Source organism: Natator depressus, chromosome 16, assembly GCF_965152275.1.
Source record: "Natator depressus isolate rNatDep1 chromosome 16, rNatDep2.hap1, whole genome shotgun sequence".
Classification (NCBI taxonomy): Eukaryota; Metazoa; Chordata; order Testudines; family Cheloniidae; genus Natator; species Natator depressus.
In genome coordinates this window covers 1775974-1788926 of record NC_134249.1, presented here as the reverse complement: position 1 = coordinate 1788926, position 12953 = coordinate 1775974, and positions in this window count along the sequence as shown.

Genomic DNA, 12953 nt, shown 5'->3' with positions numbered 1-12953 from the left:
GGGTGCACAACCGGTTGGAAAACTACTCGGAGAGTAGTTATCAACAGCTCACAATCGAGCTGGAAGGGCATAGCGAGCGTATCTGTCCTAGGTCTGGTTCTATTCAGTATATTCATAAGCGATTTGTATAATGGCATAGAGAGTGCACTTACAAAGTTTGTGAACAGAACTGTGACGGAATCCCGTGCGTACAGCCTGGAGCTGTGGGACTGCTATGCCCCCTTAACTCTCCAGCTTGGGATGTCTCACACAAAGCTATGCCAGTGACAAACAGCAAACCCCTCCTGGCACTGTTATCACTCAGCCACCTGCATGTGGAGCCCCACACCAGCTAAATTGCATGAATGCTCCAAAAGCCACTCATGAATCATATAAAGACAGGCACCAGCAAATCACCCTAGCCTTTAACCCCAGAAATAAGCTATTTTGCACTACTTACGACTCCCATGGACAGCGCAAGCTCGTTAATTAGTTTGCCACTTCAACAAAGGAAAGCAGACATGCACCAGCCTTTGTCATCTGAGCTGAGATTCCCCAAGCATTTCAACCAAAAACACACTGTTTTAGGTAAAATATAAAAACATATTGACTACAGAAAGATAAATTGTAAGTGATTATAAGTAGCAGGCATAGAGATCAGAGTTGATTACATAAGAAATAAGACTAAACTCACAATCTAAATTCTCAGAGGGGTAGCCGTGTTAGTCTGGATCTGTAAAAGCAGATGTGGCACCTTATAGACTAACAGACATATTGGAGCATAAGCTTTCGTGGGTGAATACCCACTGCGATGCATGTCATCTAAATCTAAATTCTGCAGACCAAGCAAGATTTGAATCAAGCAGTCGCTCACCCTAATATAGGTTACAGGCAGTTCACAGTTCTCAGGACCCAGGCTGGAATCCCTTTCCAGCCTGGGACCAATCTCCCCAGTTCAAAGTCTTTGTCTTCCAGTTCCAGGTGTTGAGATGTGGGGGAGAGAGGCCAAGTGGTGCTGCAACTGTCCCTCTTTTATACTTTCTTCCAGCTGATAGAAAGACCCTTGCTGTGATGTGGGGGTTAGGCAATCCCCATGGGTTAGGTAGTCCCCACTACATAGGTGCCCTCTCCAAGGTGTCTCTGGGATTGTGGATTCCTTTTGATGAGCCATCAACGCCGGGCAGTGATGGTTGCCCCTTTGTCATTACTGAAAGGCCAGCAGTGGGTGTCTCCCAACCTCATAACATATTTCAAGAACACGCACATAGTAATACTTCATAATTTCACATGCAATTATACTGCATACAATTCAACAGGATATTAATGTCCAACAGATCAATGATACAATGATACCTCACAAGGCATGCATATGACAGCAGTGAATATGGGGATTCTAGGGTGCTGCTTTGAGGTAGAGTGTAACAAATACCAAGATGGAAGGGTTGCAAGCGCATTGGAGGACAGGGTTAGAATTCAAAATGGTCTTGTCAAATAGGAGCAATGGTCTAAAATAAATAAGATGAAATTCAATAAGGATAAATACAAAGTACTGCATTTAGGAAGAAATAATCATTTGTACAAATACAAAATGGGAAATGACTGTCTAGGAGTACTAAGGATCGGGGGTTAGAGTGGATAACAAACTAAATATGAGTCAACAATGTAATACTGTTGCAAAAAAAGCAAATATCATTCTGGGAGGTATTAGCCCAGGGGTTCTCAAACTGGGGGTCGTGACCCCTCAAGGGGTCGCAAGGTTATTACCTGGGGGGTTGTGAGCTTTCAGCCTCCACCCCCAAACCCTGCTTCACCTCCATCATTTATAATAGTGTTAAATATAAAAAAGTGTTTTTACTGTATAAAGGGCAGTCACACTCAGAGGCCTGTTGTGTGAAAGGGGTCGCCAATACATAAGTTTGAGAACCACTGTATTAGCAGGAGTGTTGTAACCAAGACAAGAAGTAATTCTTCCACTCTGCTCAGCACTGATAAGGCCTCAACTGGAGTATTGTGTCTAGGTTTGTGCACCACACTTCAGGAAAGATGTGGACAAATTGGAGAAAGCCCAGAGGAGAGCAACAAAAATTATTATAGGTCTGGAAAACATGAGCTATGAGGAAAGTTGTGTCTGTTTAGTCTGGAGAAGAGAAGACTGAGGAGGGACATGATAACAGTTTTCAAGTACATAAAAGGTTGTTATAAAAAGGAGGGTGATACATTATTCTCCTTATCCACTGAGGAAAGAACAGAAAGTAATGGGCTTAAATTGCAACAAGGGAACTTTAGGTTAGACATTAGGAAAAACCTTTGAACTGTAAGTGTAGTTAAGCACTGGAACAAATTGTGCAGAGTTGTGGAATCTCCGTCATTGAAGGTTTTTAATAACAGGTTAGACAAACACCTGTCAGGGATGGTCTAGATCAGTGTTTCTCAATGACCGGTCCATGGACCGGCACCGGTCCCTGAGATCTCCCTGACACAGTTTAGGAAGGCAGCAGCTGATCCCTGGTATCAAAAAGGTTGAGAAACGCTGGTTTAGATCATACTTAGAGCTAATCTACATGAGAATCGCTACTGTGGTGCAGCTGCCCCGATGTAGCTGCATCGCTGTAGCGCTGCTCGTGCACCTCTCTGAGTGGCCGTAGTTATGGAAGTGAGAGAGCTTGTTCCACCACCATAGTGCTGTCCATACCAACGCTTAGGCTGGGGTAATGTACAGCTCTGGGGGGGCATGTTCACATCCCTGAGTGACTTAAGTTATAGCGAAGTAAGCACTGGTGTGTACAAGCCCTTAGTCCTGCCTCAGTGCAGGAGACTGGACTAGACCAGCCCTGCATTTCTGTGATTCTATCCCTGATGTCTAGGCTTTGTGGAGTCATTCTCAGAACTCTTTTCTCAGGAGGAACGCCTGCTGGGGTGATCTGGTAGGAAGGTAGTGCTAGAGCAGGGGTTCTCCAGCTGCGGGTTGTGACCCCTCAGGAGGTCGCAAGGTTATTACGTGGGGGGGTCACGAGCTGTCAGCCTCCACCCCAAACCCCCCTTCACTTCCAGCATTTGTAATAGTGTTAAATATAAAAAAAGGTGTTTTTACTGTATAAGGGGGGTCGCATTCAGAGGCTTGCTCCGTGAAAGGGATCACCAGTACAAAAGTTTGAGAACACTGTGCTATAGTGATGGACTTAGAAAAGTCAGCTTAGCCCCATCCTCGTACACCATGACTCCTTCAAGAAAGGAGGGGGAAATGTGTGGCAGAGAATATTGGAGGAAAACGCTTACCTTGCACGAAGCTTAGATGAGGGATCACACAATTGCCATTACAACCGAGGCAGGAAAGGCACTCAGTAGGGTTGCGTGGCACTGTCTTTTGTATTATAGAATTTGGATTTGGAATACCTTTCCTCTAACATATACGTCTCTTTCATTGACAGGTTTCAGAGTAACAGCCGTGTTAGTCTGTATTCGCAAAAAGAAAAGGAGTACTTGTGGCACCTTAGAGACTAACCAATTTATTTGAGCATAAGCTTTCGTGAGCTACAGCTCACTTCATCGGATGCATACTGTGGAAAGTGTAGAAGATCTTATTATATACACAGAAAGCATGAAAAAATACCTCCCCCCACCCCACTCTCCTGCTGGTAATAGCTTATCTAAAGTGATCACTCTCCTTACAATGTGTATGATAATCAAGTTGGGCCATTTCCAGCACAAATCCAGGTTTTCTCACTCCCCCCCCCCAAGGTTTTTAATATGTGTGGGGGGGGGGGTGAGAAAACCTTGATTTGTGCTGGAAATGGCCCAACTTGATTATCATACACATTGTAAGGAGAGTGATCACTTTAGATAAGCTATTACCAGCAGGAGAGTGGGGTGGGAGGAGGTATTTTTTCATGCTTTCTGTGTATATAATAAGATCTTCTACACTTTCCACAGTATGTATCCGATGAAGTGAGCTGTAGCTCACGAAAGCTTATGCTCAAATAAATTGGTTAGTCTCTAAGGTGCCACAAGTACTCCTTTTCTTTTTGTCTCTTTCATTGTTCACCATTAGATAGATTAGATCAAGGGACGTGATCATTTCCCTCTATTCGGCACTGGTGAGACCTCATCTGGAGTACTGTGTCCAGTTTTGGGCCCCACACTACAAGAAGGATGTGGAAAAATTGGAAAGAGTCCAGCAGAGGGCAACAAAAATGATTAGGGGGCTGGAACACATGACTTATGAGGAGAGGCTGAGGGAACTGGGATTGTTTAGTCTGCAGAAGAGAAGAATGAGGGGAGGATTTGATAGCTGCTTTCAACTACCTGAAAGGGGGTTCCAAAGAGGATGGCTCTAGGCTGTTCTCAGTGGTAGCAGATGACAAAACAAGGAGCAGTGGTCTCAAGTTGCAGTGAGGGAGGTTTCGGTTGGATATTAGGAAAAACTTTTTCACTAGGAGGGTGGTGAAGCACTGGAATGGTTATCTAGGGAGGTGATGGAATCTCCTTCCTTTGAGGTTTTTAAGGTCAGGTTTGACAAAGCCCTGGCTGCGATGATTTAGTTGGGGATTGGTCCTGCTTTGAGCAGGGGGTTGGACTAGATGACCTCCTGAAGTCCCTTCCAACCCTGATATTCTATGATTCTGTGATTAGGCTCAGTACTAGCAAACAAGCTAATGGTCACCTGGCTCTCTCTAGGCAGTGGTAGCAGGCAACGGTGCCCTATTTAATTGGTTGTTGGGACAATTGACTATGCCTATTATATGACATCCTCTCATACAAGGCGTAAGTGTTAGCAAAAACATCTAGACATTAGAGCCTCCATTTCAGCAAGCATGTGCCTCACTGAACTGGGACTCATGATACTGGATTTTGTTCCTGATTGTGCTACTGGATTTCTGTGTGACTTTGGGCCAGTCATGTCACCCCCTGGGCCTCAGTTTCCCCATCTGTAAAGTGGAGATAATTCTACAGAACTCTTTTTTATAGACTGGTAAGTGGTTAAAAGATAGGAAACAAAGGGTAGGAATAAATGGTCAGTTTTCAGAATGGAGAGAGGTAAATAGTGTCCCCCAGGGATCTGTACTGGGACCAGTCTTATTCAACATATTCATAAACAATCTGAAAAAAGGGGTAAACAATGAGGTGGCAAAATTTGCAGAGGATACAAAACTACTCAAAATCGTTAAATCCCAGGCAGACTGTGAAGAGTTACAAAAGGATCTCACAAAACTGGGTGACTGGGCAACAAAATGGCAGATGAAATTTAATGTTGATAAATGCAAAGTAATGCACATTGGAAAACATAACCCTAACTATACGTATACAATGATGGGGTCTAAATTAGCTGTTACCACTCAAGAAAGAGATCTTGGAGTCATTGTGGATAGTTCTCTGAAAACATCCACTCAAAGTGCAGCCGCAGTCAAAAAAGCAAACAGAATGTTGGGAATCATTAAGAAAGGGATAGATAATAAGACAGAAAATATCCTATTGCCTCTATATATTTCCATGGTACGCCCACATCTTGAATACTGCATGCAGATGTGGTCGCCCCATCTCAAAAAAGATATATTGGAATTGGAACAGTTTCAGAAAAGGGCAACAAAAATGATTGGGGTATAGAACGGCTTCTGTATGAGGAGAGATTAATAAGACTGGGACTTTTCAGTTCGGAAAAGAGGCAACTAAGGGGGGATATGATAGAGGTCTATAAAATCATGAGTGGTATAGAGAAAGTAAATAAGGAAGTGTTATTTATTCCTTCTCATAATACAAGAACAAGGGGCCACCAAATGAAATTAATAGGTAGCAGGTTTAAAACAAACACAAGAAGGTATTTTTTCATGCAACGCACTGTCAACTGCTGGAACTCCTTGCCAGAGGGTGTTGTAAAGGCCAATACTATAACGGGGTTCAAAAGGGAGCTAGATATATTCATGGAAGATAGGTGCATCAATGGCTCTTAGCCAGGATGGGCCGGAATGGTGTCCCTAGCCTGTTTGCCAGAAGCTGGGATTGCGTGACAGCGTATGGATCACTTGATGATAACCTGTCTGTTCATGTCTGGCTAAACTAGTGAGGAGGGCTTTAAACTAGGTTCACCAGGGGAAGGAGACCAAAGCCCTGAGGTAAGTGGGGAAGTGGGATACTGGGAGGAAGCACGAGCAGGACAGCGCGAGAGGGGAGGGCTCCTGCCTCATACTGAGAAAGAGGGGCGATCAGTGAGCTACCTCAAGTGCCTATACACAAATGCAAGAAGCCTGGGAAACAAGCAGGGAGAACTGGAAGTCCTGGCACAGTCAAGGAATTATGATGTGATTGGAATAACAGAAACTTGGTGGGATAACTCACATGACTGGAGTATTGTCATGGATGGATATAAACTATTCAGGAAGGACAGGCAGGGCAGAAAAGGTGGAGTTGCATTGTATGTAAGGGAGCAGTATGACTGCTCAGAGCTCAAGTATGAAACTGCAGAAAAACCTGAGAGTCTCTGGATTAAGTTTAGAAGTGTGAGCAACAAGGGTGATGTCATGGTGGGAGTCTGCTATAAACCACCGGACCAGAGGGATGAGGTGGACAAGGCTTTCTACCGGCAACTAACGGAAGTTACTAGATCACAGGCCCTGGTTCTCATGGGAGACTTCAATCACCCCGATATCTGCTGGGAGAGCAATACAGCGGTGCACAGACAATCCAGGAAGTTTTTGGAGAGGGTAGGGGACAATTTCCTGGTGCAAGTGCTGGAGGAACCAACTGGGGCGGAGCTCTTCTTGACCTGCTGCTCACAAACTGGGAAGAATTAGTAGGGGAGGCAAAAGTGGATGAGAACCTGGGAGGCAGGGTAGGGATAGCTCAGTGGTTTGAGCATTGGCCTGCTAAACCCAGGGTTGTGAGTTCAATCCTTGAGGGGCCCATTTAGGGATCTGGGGCAAAAATTGGGGATTGGTCCTCCTTTGAGCAGAGGGTTGAACTAGATGACCTCCTGAGGTCTCTTCCAACCCTGATATTATATGATCATGGGATGGTCGAGTTCAGGATCCTGACACAAGAAAGGAAGGAGAGCAGCAGAATACGGACCCTGGACTTCAGAAAAGCAGACTTCGACTCCCTCAGGGAACTGATGGGCAGAATCCCCTGGGAGAATAACATGAAGGGGAAAGGAGAGCTGGCTGTATTGTAAAGAATCCTTATTGAGGTTACAGGGACAAACCATCCCGATGTGTAGAAAGAATAATAAATATGGCAGGCGACAAACTTGGCTTAACAGTGAAATCCTTGCTGATCTTAAACACAAAAAAGAAGCTTACAAGAAGTGGAAGACTGGACAAATGACCAGGGAGGAGTATAAAAATATTGCTCAGGCTGCAGGAGTGAAATCAGGAAGGCCAAATCACACCTGGAGTTGCAGCTAGCAAGAGATGTTAAGAGTAACAAGAAGGGTTTTTTCAGGTATGTTAGCAACAAGAAGAAAGTCAAGGAAAGTGGGGGCCCCTTACTGAATGAGGGAGGCGACCTACTGACAGAGGATGTGGAAAAAGCTAATGTACTCAATGCTGTTTTTGCCTCTGTCTTCACGAACAAGGTCAGCTCCCAGACTACTGCACTGGGCAGCACAGCATGGGGAGGAGGTGACCAGCCCTCTGTGGAGAAAGAAGTGGTTCGGGACTATTTAGAAAAGCTGGACGAGCACAAGTCCATGGGACCAGATGCGCTGCATCCGAGAGTGCTAAAGGAGTTGGTGGATGTGATTGCAGAGCCATTGGCCATTATCTTTGAAAACTCATGGCGATCGGGGAAGTCCCGGATGACTGGAAAAAGGCTACTATAGTGCCCATCTTTAAAAAAGGGAAGGAGGAGGATTCTGGGAACTACAGGCCAGTCAGCCTCACCTCAGTCCCTGGAAAAATCATGGAGCAGGTTCTCAAGGAATCAATTCTGAAGCACTTAGAGGAGAGGAAAGTGATCAGGAACAGTCAGCATGGATTCACCAAGGGCAAGTCATGCCTGACTAATCTAATTGCCTTCTATGATGAGATAACTGGCTCTGTGGATGAGGGGAAAGCAGTGGACGTGTTATTCCTTGACTTTAGCAAAGCTTTTGGCACGGTCTCCCACAGTATTCTTGCCAGCAAGTTAAAGAAGTATGGGCTGGATGAATGGACTATAAGGAGGATAGAAAGCTGGCTAGATTGTCGGGCTCAACGGGTAGTGATCAATGGCTCCATGTCTAGTTGGCAGCCGGTATTAAGCGGAGTGCCCCAAGGGTCAGTCCTGGGGCCGGTTTTGTTCAATATCTTCATTAATGATCTGGAGGATGGTGTGGATTGCATCCTCAGCAAGTTTGCAGATGACACTAAACTGGGAGGAGAGATAGATATGCTGGAGGGTAGGGATAGGATACAGAGGGCCCTAGACAAATTGGAGGATTGGGCCAAAAGAAATCTGATGAGGTTCAACAAGGACAAGTGCAAAGTCCTGCACTTAGGACGGAAGAATCCCATGTACTGCTACAGTACTGCTATAGGGACCGAATGGCTAGGCAGGAGTTTGCAGAAAAGGACCTAGGGGTTACAGTGGATGAGAAGCTGGATATGAGTCAACAGTGTGCCCTTGTTGCCAAGAAGGCTATTGGCATTTTGGGCTGTATAAGTAGGGGCATTGCCAGCAGATGGAGGGACGTGATCGTTCCCCTCTATTCGACATTGGTGAGGCCTCATCTGGAGTACTGTGTCCAGTTTTGAGCCCCACAGTACAAGAAGGATGTGAAAAAATTGGAAAGCATCCAGCGGAGGGCAACAAAAACGATTAGGGGACTGGAACACATGATTTATGAAGAGAGGCTGAGGGAACTGGGATTGTTTAGTCTGCAGAAGAGAAGAATGAGGGGGGATTTGATAGCTGCTTTCAACTACCTGAAAGGGGTTTCTAAAGAGGATGGATCTAGACTGTTCTCAGTGGTAGCAGATGACAGAACGAGGAGTAATGGTCTCAAGTTGCAGTGAGGGAGGTTTAGGTTGGATATTAGGAAAAACTTTTTCACTAGGAGGGTGGTGAAACACTGGAATGTGTTATCTAGGGAGGTGATGGAATCCCCTTCCTTTGAGGTTTTTAAGATCAGGCTTGACAAAGCTCTGGCTGGGATGATTTAGTTGGGGATTGGTCCTGCTTTGAGCAGGGGGTTGGCCTAGATGACCTCCTGAGGTCCCTTCCAACCCTGATATTCTATGATTCTGTGATTCCCTTTGGGGCACCTGCCATTGGCCACTGTCAGAGGACAGGATACTGCACTTGATGGACCTTTTGTCTGACCCTGTACGGCCGTTCTTATGTTCTTGTAATCTGCTCTGAGATCTATGGATGAAAAGTGCTATAATGAGCTTGATATTGTTAGTTTTATTACTCATCTGCTTAAAATTAGCCATGGGCTTAAAGTACCTTCCTGAATTGGGGCCTATATATATATGCTGATGATATATTGCTTATATTTATGAATCTATCCACATCTTTATTACCACCCCTACATCTAATCATGAAATTTAGGTACATGCCTGGTATGACGGTGTACCAACCCTGCACTGGGCCAACAGGGATGGGCCAATCACTGTGGTCCCAGAGGGCCATGTCCCTTTCCCCTGCTGTGCATGCTCCAGGTAGAAGAGCCAGATAAAGGAGGCAGCCCAGCTCCGTTGGGGCTGGCTGCAGAGGAGGAAGGACCAGAGGCGGATTAAGGTTTCCTGGGGACCTGGGCCAGAGCAAGTCGGGGGCCCCTCCCCACTCCTTCCACCTGTGGTCCAGCTCCTGTTCCACCCCCCTCTGCATGTGGCCTCACCCAGGGCCCCACCCCTTTCTGCCCCTTCCCCGGGGCCCTGCCCCTGTTCCACCCAGGGCCTCCCCCATTCTGGCCCCCCCACTGCAACCCCAAGACTGGAGAGAAACTCTGTCCCCCCGCTATGGCCTCAGGCCACAGTGGGGAGTGAGAGCTCCCCCAGCCCTGAGGCCGTGGCAGGTAGCAAGATCTCCTCCAGTCCCGGGGCCGCAGAGGGGGTCCCAGTGCTGGGGCTTCCCCCATACCCGCCCCCACACTTCTGCGGGGGACAAGGGTCAGGGCACTGGGGCTTCTCCTGCCCCGACTGGTGCTTTTGCCAGACAGTGGGGTCAGGGTGCTGGGGGCTTCCCCTGCCATCGGGTGGCTTATGCCAGGGTTGGGGGGGCACTGTGGGCTTTCCCCACGCTGTTGCTGGGAAGCAGGTTTGAGGAGTGTGGGGGGGCTTCCCCCGCCAGTGTGGGCTGCTGCCCAGGAGCAGGGCTGGGGTGTGGGGGCTTTGCTCGCCTGCCCGGGACTCTGGGGGCTCCCAGCTGGCTGGGGCCCCTGGGCACGGGCCCTGTAGGCCCAGTGGCTAATCCACCACTGGGAAGGATGTGTACTTCAGGCCCCTCCAGAGGTGCTGCTGACACTCCAAGCGGCAGAGTCCGTGGATCCGGACTATACTGCAGCTGACTCTCCAACTGCAGAGACTGACAGGTACGCCAGGCCATCGCCAGCCGAGGAGCTGCCTGGGATGTAATGTGTGGTAGGATGTGACCTGGGGATGTAGTGGAAGCTGATGCCTAAACCCTTAGCGGGGAAGCCCCTGGCTTCATAGGACCCTGGGTTCGAACCTGGTGGAGTGGAAGGGACCGGGTTCCCCACCACACCCCAGGAGCCACCAGGAGTGGCTGCTGTTTGCTCTTGGTCCAGCCTGGAGGCTCCAGGACCATAGGCTTTTTGTGCTGCCCTGCCCAGGGGCTACAGACTGATTGCTGTTCTGCCCTGCCCAGAGGGCCAGAACCCCAATTGCTACTGATGGCACCAGCCAGGAGGCTTAGGGGTCATAGACTATTTATTTGCCCAGCCCCGCCCCTGGGGTTACAGTTTGACCATTGTCCTGCCCTGCCCAGAGGGCCAAAACTCCAGTTGTTGTTGTTGGTGTGAGCCTGGAGGCTCAGGGACTACAAGCTATTTGTTTAGGTGGCCCCGCCAGTAGGGTTGCCAATTTTCTAATTGCACAAAACTGAACACCCTAGCCTCACCCCTTCACCGAGGCCATGCCCCTTCCCTGCCCCTTCCCCAAGGCCCCACCCCCTGCTCACTACATTTCCCCTCCCTTAGTGGCTCACTCTCCCCCACCCTCAATCACTTTCACTGGGCTGGGGCAGGAGGTTGGGGTGCTGGAGAGGGTGAGGGCTCTAACTAGGGGTGCAGGCTCTGGGGTGCGGCCAGAAATGAGGGCTTCAGGATGTGATGGTGCCCCCCATAAGGCTTTATGGAAATATGCGTATGAATGTATATATGACATAACTAGAATATGTTTTATGCTACATATGCCATGTAACATATCTCTGTAAAGCTTATGATCTACTGAATCTATTAATTGTATTTGTATGCATGTATCATTTTTGTATTCAAAGTTATGAATATTGGCTGCATACTTGTTTGATTCTAAGTAAGTTTTAGTGAAGCAGTTGGTCAGCTTCCTGAGAAAAGACTATTCTCAGTAAGTGCTCAATCAAGAAGCCCTTAAGCCAACAATGAGCTTGGAGACACCAATCCACATCTCGGCTTTCCCAGGAATGTGGCTTGTCTGGTAAGGAACTCACTCATGAATGGACATGTGACTTGCCCAGGTGACTCCAAAACTCCATTTTGTAGCTGGACTTTGCATAGGAGAGAGGAGGGGGTCTCCACCCACAAGAGAAAGTCTATTTAAACCCCTGGGAGACCCCTCCATTTGGTCTTCAGCTGGCTAAAGAGATAGCCTCTACACTCCCAAGGATACCTGAAAGAAACTGGAACAAAGGACAGTAATTACAGGGGTGTGAGTGATTGCTGGACCCAGACTAGAAGGAGACTAGTCTGTAAAAGAAAGCTTACTGGAACTGGTGAGGTTTTATCTGTATTCAGTTTGATTAGACATAGACTTGTGTGTTCTATTTTATTTTGCTTGGTAATTCACTTCGTTCTATCTGTTACTACTTGGAACCTCTTAAATCCTACTTTCTATATTTAATAAAATCACTTTTTACTTATTAATTAACCCAGAGTATGTATTAATACCTGGGGGGCGGGGGGCAAACAGCTGTGCATATCTCTCTATCAGTGTTATAGAGGGTAAGCAATTTATGAGTTTACCCTGTGTAAGCTTTATACAGGGTAAAAAGGATTTATTTAGGGTTTGGACGGGCATCTGAGTGTCAAGGACAGGAACACTTCTTAAGTTGCTTTCAATGAAGCCTGCAGCTTTGGGACACGTGGAGCAGACCCTGGGTCTGTGTTGGAGCAGACTGGCGTGTCTGGCTCAGCAAGACAAGGTGATGGAGTCCTAAGCTGGCAGGGAAAGCAGGGGCAGAAGTAGTCTTGGCACATCAGGTGGCAGCTCCCAGGGGGTTTCTGTGATCCAACCCGTCACACAGGGTGCAGGAGGTGGCTCCAGGCTGGGGCAGGGGGTTATGGCGTGGGAGTGGGTACAGGCTCTGGGTTGGGGGTGTGGGCTCTGGGGTGGGGCTGGGGATGAGGGGTTTGGGGTGTGGGAGGGAGCTCCAGGCTCGGGGGTGGGGCTGAGGGATTCAGAGTGTGGGAGGGGGCTGTGGGTTGAGGCAGGGGGTGCTGGCTCTGGGGTCGGGCTGGGGTTGAGAGGTTTGGGGTCCAGGAGGGGAATCCAGGTTTGGGGGGAGCTCAGGGCTGAGGTTGGGGGTTGGGGCTCGGGGATGGGGCGCGGGCTTATCTCGGGAGGCTCACTGTCAGCAGCGCAGCAGAGCCAAGGCAGGCTCCCTGCCTGTCCTGGCTCTGCACTGTGCCACGGAAGCTGCCAGCATGTCCAGGTCCTAGGTGGGGGGCCCAGGAGGCTTTCGCGCTGCTCTTGCCCACAGGCACTGCCCCCCCCCAGCTCTCATTGGCTGCAGTTTCTAGTGCTCCGGGTAGGGGCAGCGCGTGGAGCCCCGTGGCTCCCACACCG